The sequence below is a fragment of the Abrus precatorius genome, unplaced genomic scaffold (genome assembly GCF_003935025.1).
Source record: "Abrus precatorius isolate BTA unplaced genomic scaffold, Abrus_2018 Scaffold5, whole genome shotgun sequence".
Taxonomy (NCBI): Eukaryota; Viridiplantae; Streptophyta; class Magnoliopsida; order Fabales; family Fabaceae; genus Abrus; species Abrus precatorius.
The window spans coordinates 3,907,857-3,922,167 of record NW_020874395.1 but is presented as its reverse complement, the minus strand read 5'-3'; positions in this window follow the sequence as shown (position 1 = coordinate 3,922,167).

Genomic DNA, 14,311 nt, shown 5'->3' with positions numbered 1-14,311 from the left:
CTTGGAAAAAGACGCTATTGTACAGTCTACCTTTGGGTTAAGGACTTAAGGTAAAAGAAGGTTTCTCAAAATTTTTGTAAGTAGAAGCCTAACAGAGAGTGAAGAAAAATTCAAGCAAATACTTGAAAATTAAACATAGATCATTTGTTGCAGTTAAACTAATATAAACAAATTGTGCACATCTCTCCTTATTCTATCCTTTATTATCTTGGTCCTATCTTAATTTTTTAATAGTTAATATGCACTCAGCAATAATTTTTTATTTGTCATTTTTAAGCACATTTACAACTAGATTAAATAAATAAAAGTTCAAAATGAGGCTTTGATGTAAACCTATTTCAATTAAGAAGTCTTTAAATAGCTTTTAAAAGTTTTCACACATGTATTTACTCTCTCGTACATGTCTTGTATGTCTAAATGTATGTTATATGAATCCTTTATTTTTTTAAAGTCTTCTATAACACTTTTCTTAGTACTCAATTATATTTTTTTTAAATAAATAAAAAGAATTTGTAAGTCTTTTTCTTTATAATAATATTTTTCTATCTTCTTTCATAAAAGATATATCTAATGTAGACCTTTCTGTCATAAAATCAAATTGATTTTATATAATTTAGTGTGACTCATAAGTTTAATCCCTCTATAGTTTGTATAATTTTGGATATCACTCTTTTCCCATTCATCTAATATATTCTTAAATCTCGAATCTCATTAAAGAGTTTAGTGAGCCACTTCACTCTTTACTTTCCTAAACTTTTATAAAGATATTATCAAGGTCAATAATTTTACCATTTTTTATCCTCTTAAAAACTTCTTTTACTTCTCTAACTCAAATTCTACAGTAATATATTAAATTTAGCTCCTCTACTTACACTTCTAATCCTACTAAATTTTTTACTTTTTAAGATTTTCAACACTTGAATGAAATTTATAATTGATACTTGGATGATTTTTTATGTTGCATTTATCTTCAAAGTAAGCTGTGAAAATTTTAAATTCATTTATTTGTATGAAAACTATTAATAGGAATATATAATTTTTTCTAATATTTTGAATATTAAAAATGTGTTTAACTTAGAGATATACTTAAATTTCTTCTTTCTTAATGAATGAGTCAATGCAAAAAGGCATATTTCAACTTAATCTAAGAAAAAATTAAAACAAAATGGTTTCTTAAAAACTGGCTCCCAAATAAAGTTAGAAAGGCTTGGATGGCATAGGTTGTGAGACACTAAGGAAGGAACACTACCCTTATAAGAAAATTAATGTGAAAGTTTTTGGATGACAAAGATGAATTGTGGGTCTCTATTCTTAAGTATCTTAAGCACAATTTGAGATAGATTTAATATTCGAGTTAGATCAAGAACTATTTCATTTTGGTACGATGTTTGGTTAGGTATTGGTTCCCTCTCTTAGTACATTGTGCATATTGCTATCGCTCAACTTAAGCATTTGGACATATAACTTAATGACTCTTAGATTTCTACCTTTTGAGACTATACACCAACATTTTTTAAAATATTCATAAAGAATCATGAAAGTAAAGATTCTAAACCATTCTTCTAGCAATAATCTCCTTACATGGGCCGCAAGTTAGGAAAGAAAATATAAACTTATAATTGGTTAAAATTAAAAGACATAATGAGTCATGACATATTAGTCTTGCATTGACATTCTCCTACAAGATATGTAGATTTAGGTCGCCATTTTACTTGGTATCATATTCATAAATCATAAGTGTTTCATGTGCAATACATGATTATCGTATGCTTTTCAAGATGTTCCTCCTTTGTGAAGATTTCTTTTTATTGTGTATGTGAATGCTCATACGCTAAAGAGTTGTGATTGTACATTAAAAACTTTTCAAGATCTCTTTTTTTGTCAAAGGAATTCTAACATTTGAATTTACAAGATATTGTTTCATGATAATGCATGTTTGATACTTGCAGTTTGTGGTCTTAGAAATGACAAAATAACATGATAATTGGTGATAAGCCATTAACTCGTGCATGTGTTCTTCAACAAATTCATATATCATAGACTGAGGTTAATATTTTTTCTCAAATCAAACTACTAATAATAACTCTTAAATCCCTCCACCATTCTCTTTTGTTAAAATGAAAGTCAATGGCAATGAAACTCTTGGATCGCATGTTTGCTTGATCAAAATTTTATTAAATCTTAAATAATAAAATAATTACTGAGAGGAAAAGAATGAATCATGTAAGAAAAGCATAGCATAGAGGTGATAAAGGGGAGAGAGAGCAATGTACCAGTCATTGAAGGAAGAAAAATGTGTTCCCCTAAGCCAAGAGAGAGAAGATTGATACGTGACAATGGTGCCGCTTTCTTGCCTTTTTCTTTGCTCTCAAGATGAATTAGGATTGTGTTGTGTGTTGCATATGTGTTCTGCAATATGCATGCACATATATGAGGTTTGTTAGGGGGAGAGAGAAACATGGGAAAAAAAGACTAAAAAAAGAAAAGTTGCTTTATTTTTTATTTAGTTTTAATTACCTTGATTTTTATTTTAGATGACCAAACTCTTAAAATTTTTCTTGTAATTGTGTTGAATTATTTATAATATTTGGATTTATGCATTTAATTAAGGAACTAATAAATGAATAATGATTAAAAAAAGGGTCGTGGACAGTTAATTATTTAAAATTAAGGGTTTTACATTTATTCAACGCTAATAATTTAACTTTGTATTAATGGATTAAAGTAAAAGTTTATAATACCTATTTGTAAAAGACTTTAATTGCATGTATTTTTCTTTATTTTTATTTAATACTCATGAATGTCTAAAATATATTCATATAAAAAAAATCAACACGGTGCTTCTCAACATGAGAAAATATAGGGAGTGTAATTGAATTGAATAAGTTCGACTTTACGTGAAAATTATGTCTTAACTAATCAAAGAAATTAATTTGGTTTGGTTGGATTTTATTGTGATTTTAACAAATCATTCGAACCAAACCAATCTAATCATATGGTTGGGTTGGTTTAGTTTAGCTAATTGAAATTGTTATTTATTTAAAATATAAAAATAAAATAAAATACATTAAAAATTATCATAAAGTATATTAAAAAAATATCATAAGAAAACCATGAAAAATTTATGTGCACTGTTTACGTAATACTATTGGTTGTTAAGTTACTTAAATATTATCACTGTGTGTAATTAAGTATTAAAAAGTTATAAATTTTCACTCTCATTTTTTTGGTAAAAAAAGAAAAACTTTTAGTTATTTCTTTGACATTTCGATCATATTTTGGGCTGCTCCCCCATTCAGCCCATTTCAAACATTCTCTTATATTAAAATCATACATGCAAAATATTTATCACATAATGGGGAAAAATTGAATTTTTACTGATAATTAATTAAAGAAGACAATATTTTTCACATATTATAAATATTTTTACGTAACATTGTTAGGATGTCAATCATACAATTTAAGCGATTCAACCTTTGCTAATAATCTCGTCTATCTACTGTATGATCTGAAGTCAACACTACTTTGATAGACACAACACAGCAACATATAAATATTTCGGATTTAGAAATGTTTTTTAAACATCTACACTACTAGAAAAGTGCTTAATACAAACAGATTTTACAGACAGATTTTAATCCGTCTGTATTATAGACGGCTTTATAGACGGATTTGTGGAATAATTTTTTTTTATTTTCTGAAAAATCCGTCTGTAATACAGATAGATTTTAATCCATCTGTATTTAGTCCGCCTTTTGGTGCCAAATGTTATAGACAGCAATTACAGACAGATTTTTCCGTCTGTAATTTGAAAATAGGAGGAAATATTATAGCGAAAAATTACAGACGGATTTTTCCGTCTGTATATATGACGGTTTTAACCGACCTTTCAGGTGACAAATTACAGATGAATTTTTCTGTCTGTAAATGGGATTGACGCATTTACAGATGAAAAAATCCATCTGTAATGTGCCACCTGAAACACACTGTTTCATTAAACCCATTACAGACGGATTTTCCCGTCTGTAATGACTGAAACCCATAAAAACCGTGTCTCCTCTTCCCCTCCCCCATAATCAGAACCCTCTCTCTCTCGCTCCCCCCTCTCTCTCTCTCTAAGAGCTCAGTGTTTTGGCCATTGCGAGTGATTGGAGCAACCATTTGAAAGTTTTTTTGCATCATTGTATTCTTAGTACGATACTCTAACTTTTAATCGGTTTAGTTTTTTAATTTTTTATGTTTTTTAAAGACTTAAAATTTCTAAGATAGAGTTATAGGATTGGAGATTGTATGACTGGGGGGAAGGCGTAGAGGTCCTTCTTCGAACCTGATTATTGTGTGTTGTGGGATTGTTTGTATTTGTGGAGTTTGTAGAATATGCATGTTGTGGAGTTACAAGGGGATGTGCTCTAGAACGGTTTAGGATTATGATGTGTTTATGTTTGATGTATCGAATAATTTATTGTTATATAATTTATTAGTTGATTTTAGGTGAAATTTTTATTTTTGTAAAAAAATGGTAAACAAATGTAAGGAAATTAACATGTATTAGGGGAGATTCTGCCAAAATTTATATTAAAAATTTCTGTAATGTATTTTAGAAGGTTGATACCACATTGTATATTTGTATTAGGTTTATATAGTTTTGGAGGAAGATGTATCTCAGAAATCGTCAGTGGATGTATGATAGGTTGCACCCAAGTCGGGGGGGAATAAAACCTGAATTCTTTGAAGGTGTAGAGGAATTTATACGCGTCTGTTGTAATTCACAGCAATTCATCACCAATCAGGTCGTTAGGTGTCCATGTTCTAAGTGCAAGTGTAGAAAATTTTTGGATATTGATTCAATTAGATATGATTTGTACAAATTTGGATTTAAACATGATTATTGGATATGGACTGAGCATGGAGAAGAAGTTAATTTGGAAAATCAAGTAGGTAATTCAAATATATTACAATCAGGTGGTCATGTAGGTAATGTAAGTTGGGAAGAAAGCAATAGTCGTTATCAAGAAATGGTTTATGATGCTGTTAGTCCTCAATTTGGAATTTTTCATGATTTTGAAGCTGAACAAGAACCTAATGGAGAGGCTGCAAAGTTTTATAATATTTTAGAAGTAGCAAACAAGCCTTTATGGGATGGGTGTGTGCATTCAGAGTTATCTTTAGCAATAAGAATGTTAAGCATAACAGAAGGCAATCAAAGTCAGAGTTCATTTGATCAATAGGTTACATTAATCAATGGGCTACATTCAGAGTTATCTTTAGCAATAAGAATGTTAAGCATAAAGTCAGAAGGCAAACAAGCCTGTGGGTTGATACACGATCTCAGGCCACATATGTAAGTCATAGTTATTGATAATATATGTTATTATTAGTGACTTATTAAATAGTTCTCCAAACTAATATCTAATTATCTGAACTGAACTGTAGGATGACTATATTCAAAGGCTTGAGGAAGCATCTTCTCAGAATCCAGAGTCAGTAGATGAGGATGCTATGTGGTCACAGACAGTGGGTGGCCTTTATAAAGGTCACATTTATGGCATGAGGGGCCGCTTTGCAGACTCCATATCCCCTGCATCTGTCACTAGAGATGCCCCTTCTCTTGCACCTGAGGATGTGGAGGACATGGTCCGCACTCAGGTCCATGCCTTCAATGAAGAACTCCAGAAGCAGAATGAGGAGATGTGGAAGAGCAAAGAAAGTGCATGGAAGAAGAAGTGGGCAAAGAAAATGGAGAAGATAGAGAAGAAGGTGGCGTCGAGAATGCAAAGGGAGGTCCAGCAGCAGATGACGCAACAACATATGCAAATGCAGCAGATGCATGCTTATTTTGAGCTCGTGAGAGCAAGCAGCTCCACACCTCTTCCTCCTCTTCCACCAGCTCCAGCACCACCGATTTTCACCTCCATGCATCATTCCTCTACTGATGATGATGCTCCTTCGGATTATGACCATACAGATTATTCTTGATGAAGACTTGTATTTTATTTTTAAATGTATTTATTTAGATGCTTTTTTGTCTTCCTTTGTAATAACATTTAAATTTTATATTTTATAAATCATTTTGAAATGTTTAGATGCTGAATCTATAGTTTCTATTTTGTTTATAAATTGTGACAATCAAGAACAGCAAGAAATAACTATCTATATAAACAAAAAAATATCAATAATAGTAAAATATATCACCGACGGATTACAGACGGATTTTTCCGTCTGTAACTTACAGACGGATTTGAAAATTCGTCTGTAATTCTTTACCGACGAGGATATTATAGACGATTTATGTCCGTCTGTAATGAAAAAAATCGTCTATAATGCTCTAAAAATCTGTCCGTAAATCTGTCTGTATAAACAGACTTTTTAGTAGTGTCTATTTTCAGACACGTATGAGACACTTCTGAATAAAGCAATAATTTATTTTTTAAAAAAAAATTTAGTATAAACATATCAAATCATGGGTTAGAATTAGACTCGTAAGTTTTTTCTTTTCTCTTTCTCACCGGCCAAACACAGTAGATGTGTCAAGAAAGGAGAAGAAAATTCAAAGAGAATAGCAAGGTAACATTAGAATGGAGGGTTGGATAAGAACTCAAGAAGATTTCATTATAATGGAGTTTACTTTCCTATCTTCTATATTTGCACGTAAGGTTTCATTTTCTTGTCATGTATAGCTCCATTACATGACACAAGTTAGCTTTCACCGAACTTTAGAAAAATATATCTTGCTTTAATTTGTATAAATTTGTAAAAGGTATGATAATTTTATTGGTAAATATTGCTAATTACTATTTTGTTTTGTAATTCAAAATTATGTTTGGATGGGAAATTTTAAAATTTTAAAAATATGAAATTAATAATGAGGATAAAAGTGAAAATCAAATATTAAAAAAAAAGTTATAAATGATGAGTACAAAAAGTTAAACATAATAGAGACATTTTTTAATTCTTTCTAAAGATGTGTTATTTCAAATTTTTTTATTTAGTATATAAATTATCTAATTAAAAGTCTACAATATTTTAATTATATTTTTTAATTATTCAGATATATACAATGTAATAATTTTGAATTATCTAACTACATTGTATAATATGTGTGTGCAAATTTTTTTTATATAGAAGAAGGATGAGAGTATAAAGAAAATATTAAAATAAAGAAGGATGAGCTTCTAAATTATAAAATGAGTTCACTTCAAATAAATTTTTATTAAAAAGAAAAAAAAATCAATTCTTGAATCCAAGATATTATTTATTAATCATGGACTATGATCAATTGATAGGTATTATCCTCTTAAAGAGCATTCTCCTCTCTTTTGTAGAGCTTTATTCTTATTGTAGTTGGATTTTCTCCTCCTTAGTAAGAGTTTTTTCCTTCTTTTTTTTCCCTTTATTTTCATCTTTTTGTTTTTATTTTTATTTTTTTACTCACTATTGTTTCTTATAGCTAATATTATTATCTTTTATCTTTGATAGTTAAAAAGATTCATTGTTTTTAATGGTCTTTTATGCTACTCAACTAATATATATATATATATATATATAAACGAGATGACAAAAGAAGAAAAAGTAAAAAAAAAAAATGTTTAGTTGCATGAAACTTAGAAAACATTTTGTTATTTGAAACTTTTTAAAGTCTTTTATAATTTTATTTTGTATGCATTTAAAGTGAACATACAATATATTTTAACGATTATATTTTAAAAAATTATTGCATCACTCTTATAAATAATAATTTTAAACGTTGATATCTTATAAATTTTGGCGATAACTTGATATGTAATGTGAGAATTTATATATATAATTAAATTATAATTTGCCTGAATTTGTGTTTCCTTTCCCCTGTTATTTACTATACAATATTTAATTTTAAATATTTAAATAACGAGATTTGTTTAGATTCTCTAATCTGTAGTGACACTGATACGATATAAGTAATATAAAGTAGAAATTTACATGCGGTTAAATGTATTAACAAAATAAAGAGTTGTATAGAAATTAAATGAGATAAGGTAATAAAGAAATAAAGATGGATAAAAGTAAAAATAAACTAGCAAAAATGTAAATAATAGTTGCTAAAGAAAAAATCTACGTTATGGTAAAAATGGGGATAATACAAAAAAACATTCTGATATGTATTAATATCCTAAAGTATTCAAATATTAGCAAACCAAAAATTTATTAAATTAAAAAACATAAACCAAATATCTTAACAAAAATATTTAAGAAACTAAATTTATACTATTATAATAACTTTTTAAAATTATAATTGTGAAATGTGTGAAAAAAAATTAAAAAATCTAGAAAATAATTTGCTAAAAAATGACATATCTCGCTATAAGTTTACAATAACTATTATTACTTTTAGTCATATAATAGATTTTATCACTATTTACATAAATTAATAATTTTGTAATTTTACCATGCAATCCACAATTATTTTGATTTTATCATTTTATTGTTGCACTATAATATAAATCTATAACATGTTTTATGAGTCAATCTTTACACAAAGAAAAAATATTAATTTTTTAATATTAAATATTTTTATTTTTTCATTTCCATAATTATTTATTTTAATTTATTCATTCATCCTTATACAGTAAAATAAATTTTCAACAAGCATTATGAATTAATCCTTATAAATAAATAAATAAAAATAATTTATTTATTTAAAATATTAAATTTTATATTTTATATTTCATTGTTAGCATAATATAAGAAAATGTTATGCATATACCTATACATATAATTCATTAATTTAATTTTTTTACATTGAACCATTAATTACAAAGAAGTTAATAGACATAAATAGACTTTTATTCTTATAAAAGTTATTACATATAAAATTAATTTATAAATAAAATTGTTTTTCACAAATTGAGTGAAAAAAATATTTTTCGTCATTAACTTTTGTCTTTTGAGTGGTACTAAGTTATCTAATAGATTTTTAACTTGTATTATGATAAACACTTGTTTTAAGCTTTGTTTGAAAAATAAAGAGAAAAGGCAAAATTATTCTTTTCATCTCTTATTTTTAAGGTAAAATTTACTTTTGTCCTTTAACTTTCTTTTAGTTCATTTTAATCTTTAACATTTACAAAAGTTTTAAATAGATCCTTCTCTGTTAAAAACCCTAACTCCCTTAAAAAAATTTGTCATTTTGTGTCATGTGTATTGTGCATTATTGTTCATCGTCTTCCTTCTTAGATCTCTGATGTTATTTTTGACACTTCTTCCTCTTCTTTCTCTCTTTTATCTTTTTATTCTCAAAACTTTACTTGTTTGCCATTAATAACACCAAGCACCCACCTCCAATATGATGAATTTAAAATCAACTTCTGCATTTCTACATTGACTCTCAGATTCCCTCTAAAATCAACTTCTTACCATCAACAACATCAATGCATCGCTCCTTGAACCGATTTATGTAGAACAAGCACGTTTTGTACTCATCTTGAATGGTAGCTGTTGACATATTCTGGTAACTCACGCAGACATTTTTTTGAGGGTCATTCCCCTAAATACTACAATCCCAGAGAAGACAGTGCAGTGTTCCGTGTTTTCTAGCGCCAATAGCCTAAAAAACAAGCACAAAGTGATGAGACACGATGGCTCTCCTACTCTCGTTGCAAATCATAAGGTGCTTCGTATTCCTGCTATGGCAGACATACTGCTGAAGATAAAAAAATGGATATTTAAAAAGTTGATTTGTTTATGCTTTGAGATTTGGGGATGGGTGCTTGGTGTTAATGGCAAGAAGATAAAGTTTTGAGTATAAGAAGATGAAGATGAAAGGGAGAAGGAAGAAGAAAAAGTGCTGGAAACCAAATCAAAGATCTAAAGAAAAAGACAATAAACAGTAACACACAGTATACATGACACAAAATGACAAAACTTTCTAAAGAAGTTAGTGTCTGTAATGGAAAAAGACTTGTTTGAAACTTTTTTAAAAGTAAGAGAACTAAACTGAATTAAAAAAAAAGTTAAAAGACGAAAGTGAATGTTACCTGAAAGTTAAGGAACAAAAAGAATAATTTTGTCAAGAGAAAAAAATATATTTTTAAAGGATATAAGAAAGAGAAAATTAATAAAAAATTCTTTAAATTTAAGAATATTATGAAAATTTTATAAATTTTTTTTATTCTCTAAAAACTTTCAAAAAAAATTATCATCACATAAATCTTCTTTTTTTTTCCTTTTTTTCTTTCACAAATTAATTCTCAAATAAAACTTATTCATCACACATTACTTAAAAAAAATTTAAGTGAAGACTTAAATAAATTTTTAATCTTTATAAAAGTTCTCATGCCTAAAATATGTTTTTCAAAATATTTTACTTGCTTAATTTGTTAAGAATTAAATTTTAAAAAATATTAATTAATTTTAAGCACAACAATTTTAATTAGAATTAAAAATTTTATTCATTTATTTATTTCTAAAATATTATTAAATATTATATGCAAAAATTTTATAGAGAATAAAAAGTATTTTTCATGTTTTCAAGACAATAAATAAAAAGAAGATTGTTACAAAAATATGTAAAACAATATAGCAAAACTCGTCTATATAATCATCTATATATGTTTCTTTATCTTTTATATATACATTTATTTTTTATTTTTAAAAACATTTACGTGAGATCTCAACTTCATATAAAATGTTTTCCGAACAAAATTTATCACACTTTTTATTTTTATATTTTTTTTCAACCTTTTCAGTATAAAATTAATAAAAATTTTAATTATTCATTCTAAATAATGATGGTCTCATTATTACTATTGCCGTAGTATGAAATAAATAAAAATTTAATATAACATAAGTAATGCAATAAATTTAAAGCTAAAAAAATATAAATATAAAAAGTAGCATGTCATTATAGTAAAGGAAATTAAAAAATATAAGATATAAAAAATCAAATAAAATTATAATATAAAATTTAATAATAATTTTACATTTAATAGTAAACATTTAATTTAATTTTGTTAAAATAAAAAATTTCTTTATGTGCATTTAATGTTAGACGTGTATATTAAATTCTTACACATAAAGAACATTGGTTTCTTAAAACTATGTATGGTGCAATAACTTTTACTTATTTTTAAATAATAATAATAATAATATCAATATTTATTATAAATACATATAGATAAAACATAATAATTTACTGAGACAATCAATATATGCAAGAATTCAAAATGGAACAATTGATGTATTTAAAACTTCAAGCTTGGTAAACTAACTCTAAAGTTTGTTAATGAGTGGTCAAGGTTACCGACATGTGTTACTAGCATTGTTCATTAAAAAAAAAAAATACTACTCTAGTGTCATTCTAATCATTTATGTTATAATCCATCTACTACAAACTATATACATTTCATTCTCACCCACCATACATTATCCTCTTTGCAATGTGTTTTATCTCTTTTTTAAATAAATTGTTGATTTTATTTGTTCTACCATTAATTCATCTTGCATTTTGGCAAATATATATTGAAAAGCAACATATGTCCACAAAAAAGAATATTGCAATTATTTTGATTTGTCTTGAGAGTCAATGTAAGTTCATTGATACAATATGCCAAAACATTCAGATACTGGTCAAGCATTTAGTCACAAGTCAAGCGAAGAAATAACGAGTTCTTACTCATATTTGATTCATAGAGTGCATGACTTTGTAAAGATGATAGGTTTCAAACTATTTCAAAATAAAAATAATTTGTTAATATTCATTTTATATTTTGCATCATCTTGACATCTTGCACCATTGACATCATCATGCATCAATTAATTCAAATAGGATTGCCTTTCATAGTACTTGGATAATCTTGACCACCCATAGTTCTAGCTTCATACATCATGTTTGTTGCATATGATAAACATTTATGTGAAATTCATTTCATAAACACACTTGTTGCATATCATAAGATTTCATGTCATTCAAGTCTTGTGCCCACTTCTTATCGAGGACACTGTTGATTCCTAGTTCAAAGATCGTCCTATTGGTTCCATCTCAAGACTTCCTATGTTTCCTCTTTGAATGCATCATAGTTCCTTCAGAAAATTATAACCATTGACTCATGACTTCAAGTTCTTCTAGGAGGTGAGTTGGTGTCGTACATGGTAGCAAAATAGGTATTACTAATGGAGTTTGCCACTGGTGGATATGGTTATGGTTTTAGTCTTCAAGAGTGGAGCTAACGAAAATAAAGAAGACGAGTTTTCTAGACATTTTTGTTATAACATTGTTTACGATGAAAATTTGCAAGTTTGTAAACAAATAATCCAAGATCAATCTGGGGACTGGATTTAGGTCCTTTTTGAGTTCTTTTAAGTGTGTTTATGGTTAAATGGACATTGTAAAGTAAATCGCAAACAGGAATAATAAACAACGACAATGTAAAACCAGATTCAAAGTAGAAGTTTTTACAAAGAGTACTAAACAAAAACTAAATTGAAGGAACATAAAGTAAAATAGAAATTAAATGCATAAAGTAAATGTGCAGGATTGTAAACGTACGACTTCTAACAAACAGTAAACAACAACCACCGTACGTCCATGGGTAGCTGGTGTCTGGCACGTGCAGGTTTCAGCTTGCAGAGAATTTTAGGTGCAATATCTGGAAACAAAAAATCATCCTTAATGGTGTCAAGTTTTTTGGTATTTATAGGCGGAGGAACCACCACCAATCTTCCTTCTTTCGCGGGCACTTCTTAGTAACCGCCTTCAACTGCTGTCCATTACCCACGATTGGCCTGATCGTACTTTTTTCATAACCACTATCTCCCACGCTCCTTCTTTGTGTTGTTGAACTTTTGTCTAGTGATAACTGCTGGTAACTGTTAATAACTGCTTCTGAGTCTTGTAATGACTTTTGAGTCTTATCATGACTATAAACTTGAAATAATTTCTCCCTCAATTTCTACATTCGATCAATTTTAGGAGAAATTTGAGAACTTATTCAGTCTCATGGACTTAGAATAATTTTTCTTTCAGTTTCTACTTTCAACCAATTTTGGAGAGGTTTGAGAGCTCAATTAATCTCGTGAACTTAGAATGATTTCTTATCTAGTTTCTACTTTTCGACCAATTTTGAAAGATCTGAGAACTCTTTTCGGTCTCGTGGACTTGGCATACCGTTTTCTGCCTTCTTAAAAGAAGACCAAGTCCTCACAAAAATAGTTGATTGCATCTTAATATCATTAAACTGCTCTTCAGACTGCCTCAACTTTTGTTCAGAATCAAGCAATTTGTCCTGCATTACCATGAAAGCCTCTCCCAAGTGAGTGCAAGAACATACTCTCTCTAACTTCAGCGATCCAAGCTTGAAGACTGTCCAAGAATCTTTCCAACTCTCTTACCTCTGAATCCAACACCCCACATAACAGATCAAATTCGATACCCTTTTCTAAAGAACCAAGCCCCGTGTGATCCTCCTCCAAATCCAAGTACTTAAATTCACTCTCCATAGTTGCAAGATGCATCACAAAAATGCTCAAGTTGGAAACTTTCTCTGAGAAACAAGCCAAACTAAAATCCAGCTTTGTAAGCATTGTACTGCAAACAATGCCTGCATCAATTAAGAAAGTAAATATAGTTTCTTGAAACAAAATATATTCTATACATGTAATCAATTAAGAACAAAACTGACACTAACTTTAATTTCATTGAAGTGATTATAACTTCTTTCAACAAAATTACGTGAGAGTGAATTTTTTATACTTCTATAATATACACTTTCTTGCAGATTTATTATTTATTTATTTAATAACTTCCTCTTTAATTTTAATTTAAAAAACAAATAACAAAAAAATTATTCCAAAGAAATAAATAAAAGAGATATAAGATAAATATAATATTTAAGGATAAAAAATAATTATAAATATATATTCTTATCGATAGGTAATGCTACTTGAAATTTAATTTCTTTTTTCTTAATGACTACTTGAAATTGAAAGATAAGAAAATTGTGAAATCACGGAAAGCCCCTTTGCATGGCCGACACCAGAACCACATGGCCAACCATGCATTGTCCCCTCCTTTTCTCTCCCATGTTCAGTGTTTTGTTTATTATGCAGTTCAAAACATTATCTATGTGGGTCATCATTCTCATGCTACAATATCTCATCTTTCTTACTTAATTTTAATAAATTTTGCAAGTTTTGTTACAGAAATATAATTACATAAACATAATCATGCATGACACATTAAGTGTGAGATCAATTAGAAAACTAATACCTTGTATATTTATCAAACCTTGTATTATTTGCCTTTATACTATACAATGTTCCAAACATGACACAATGAATA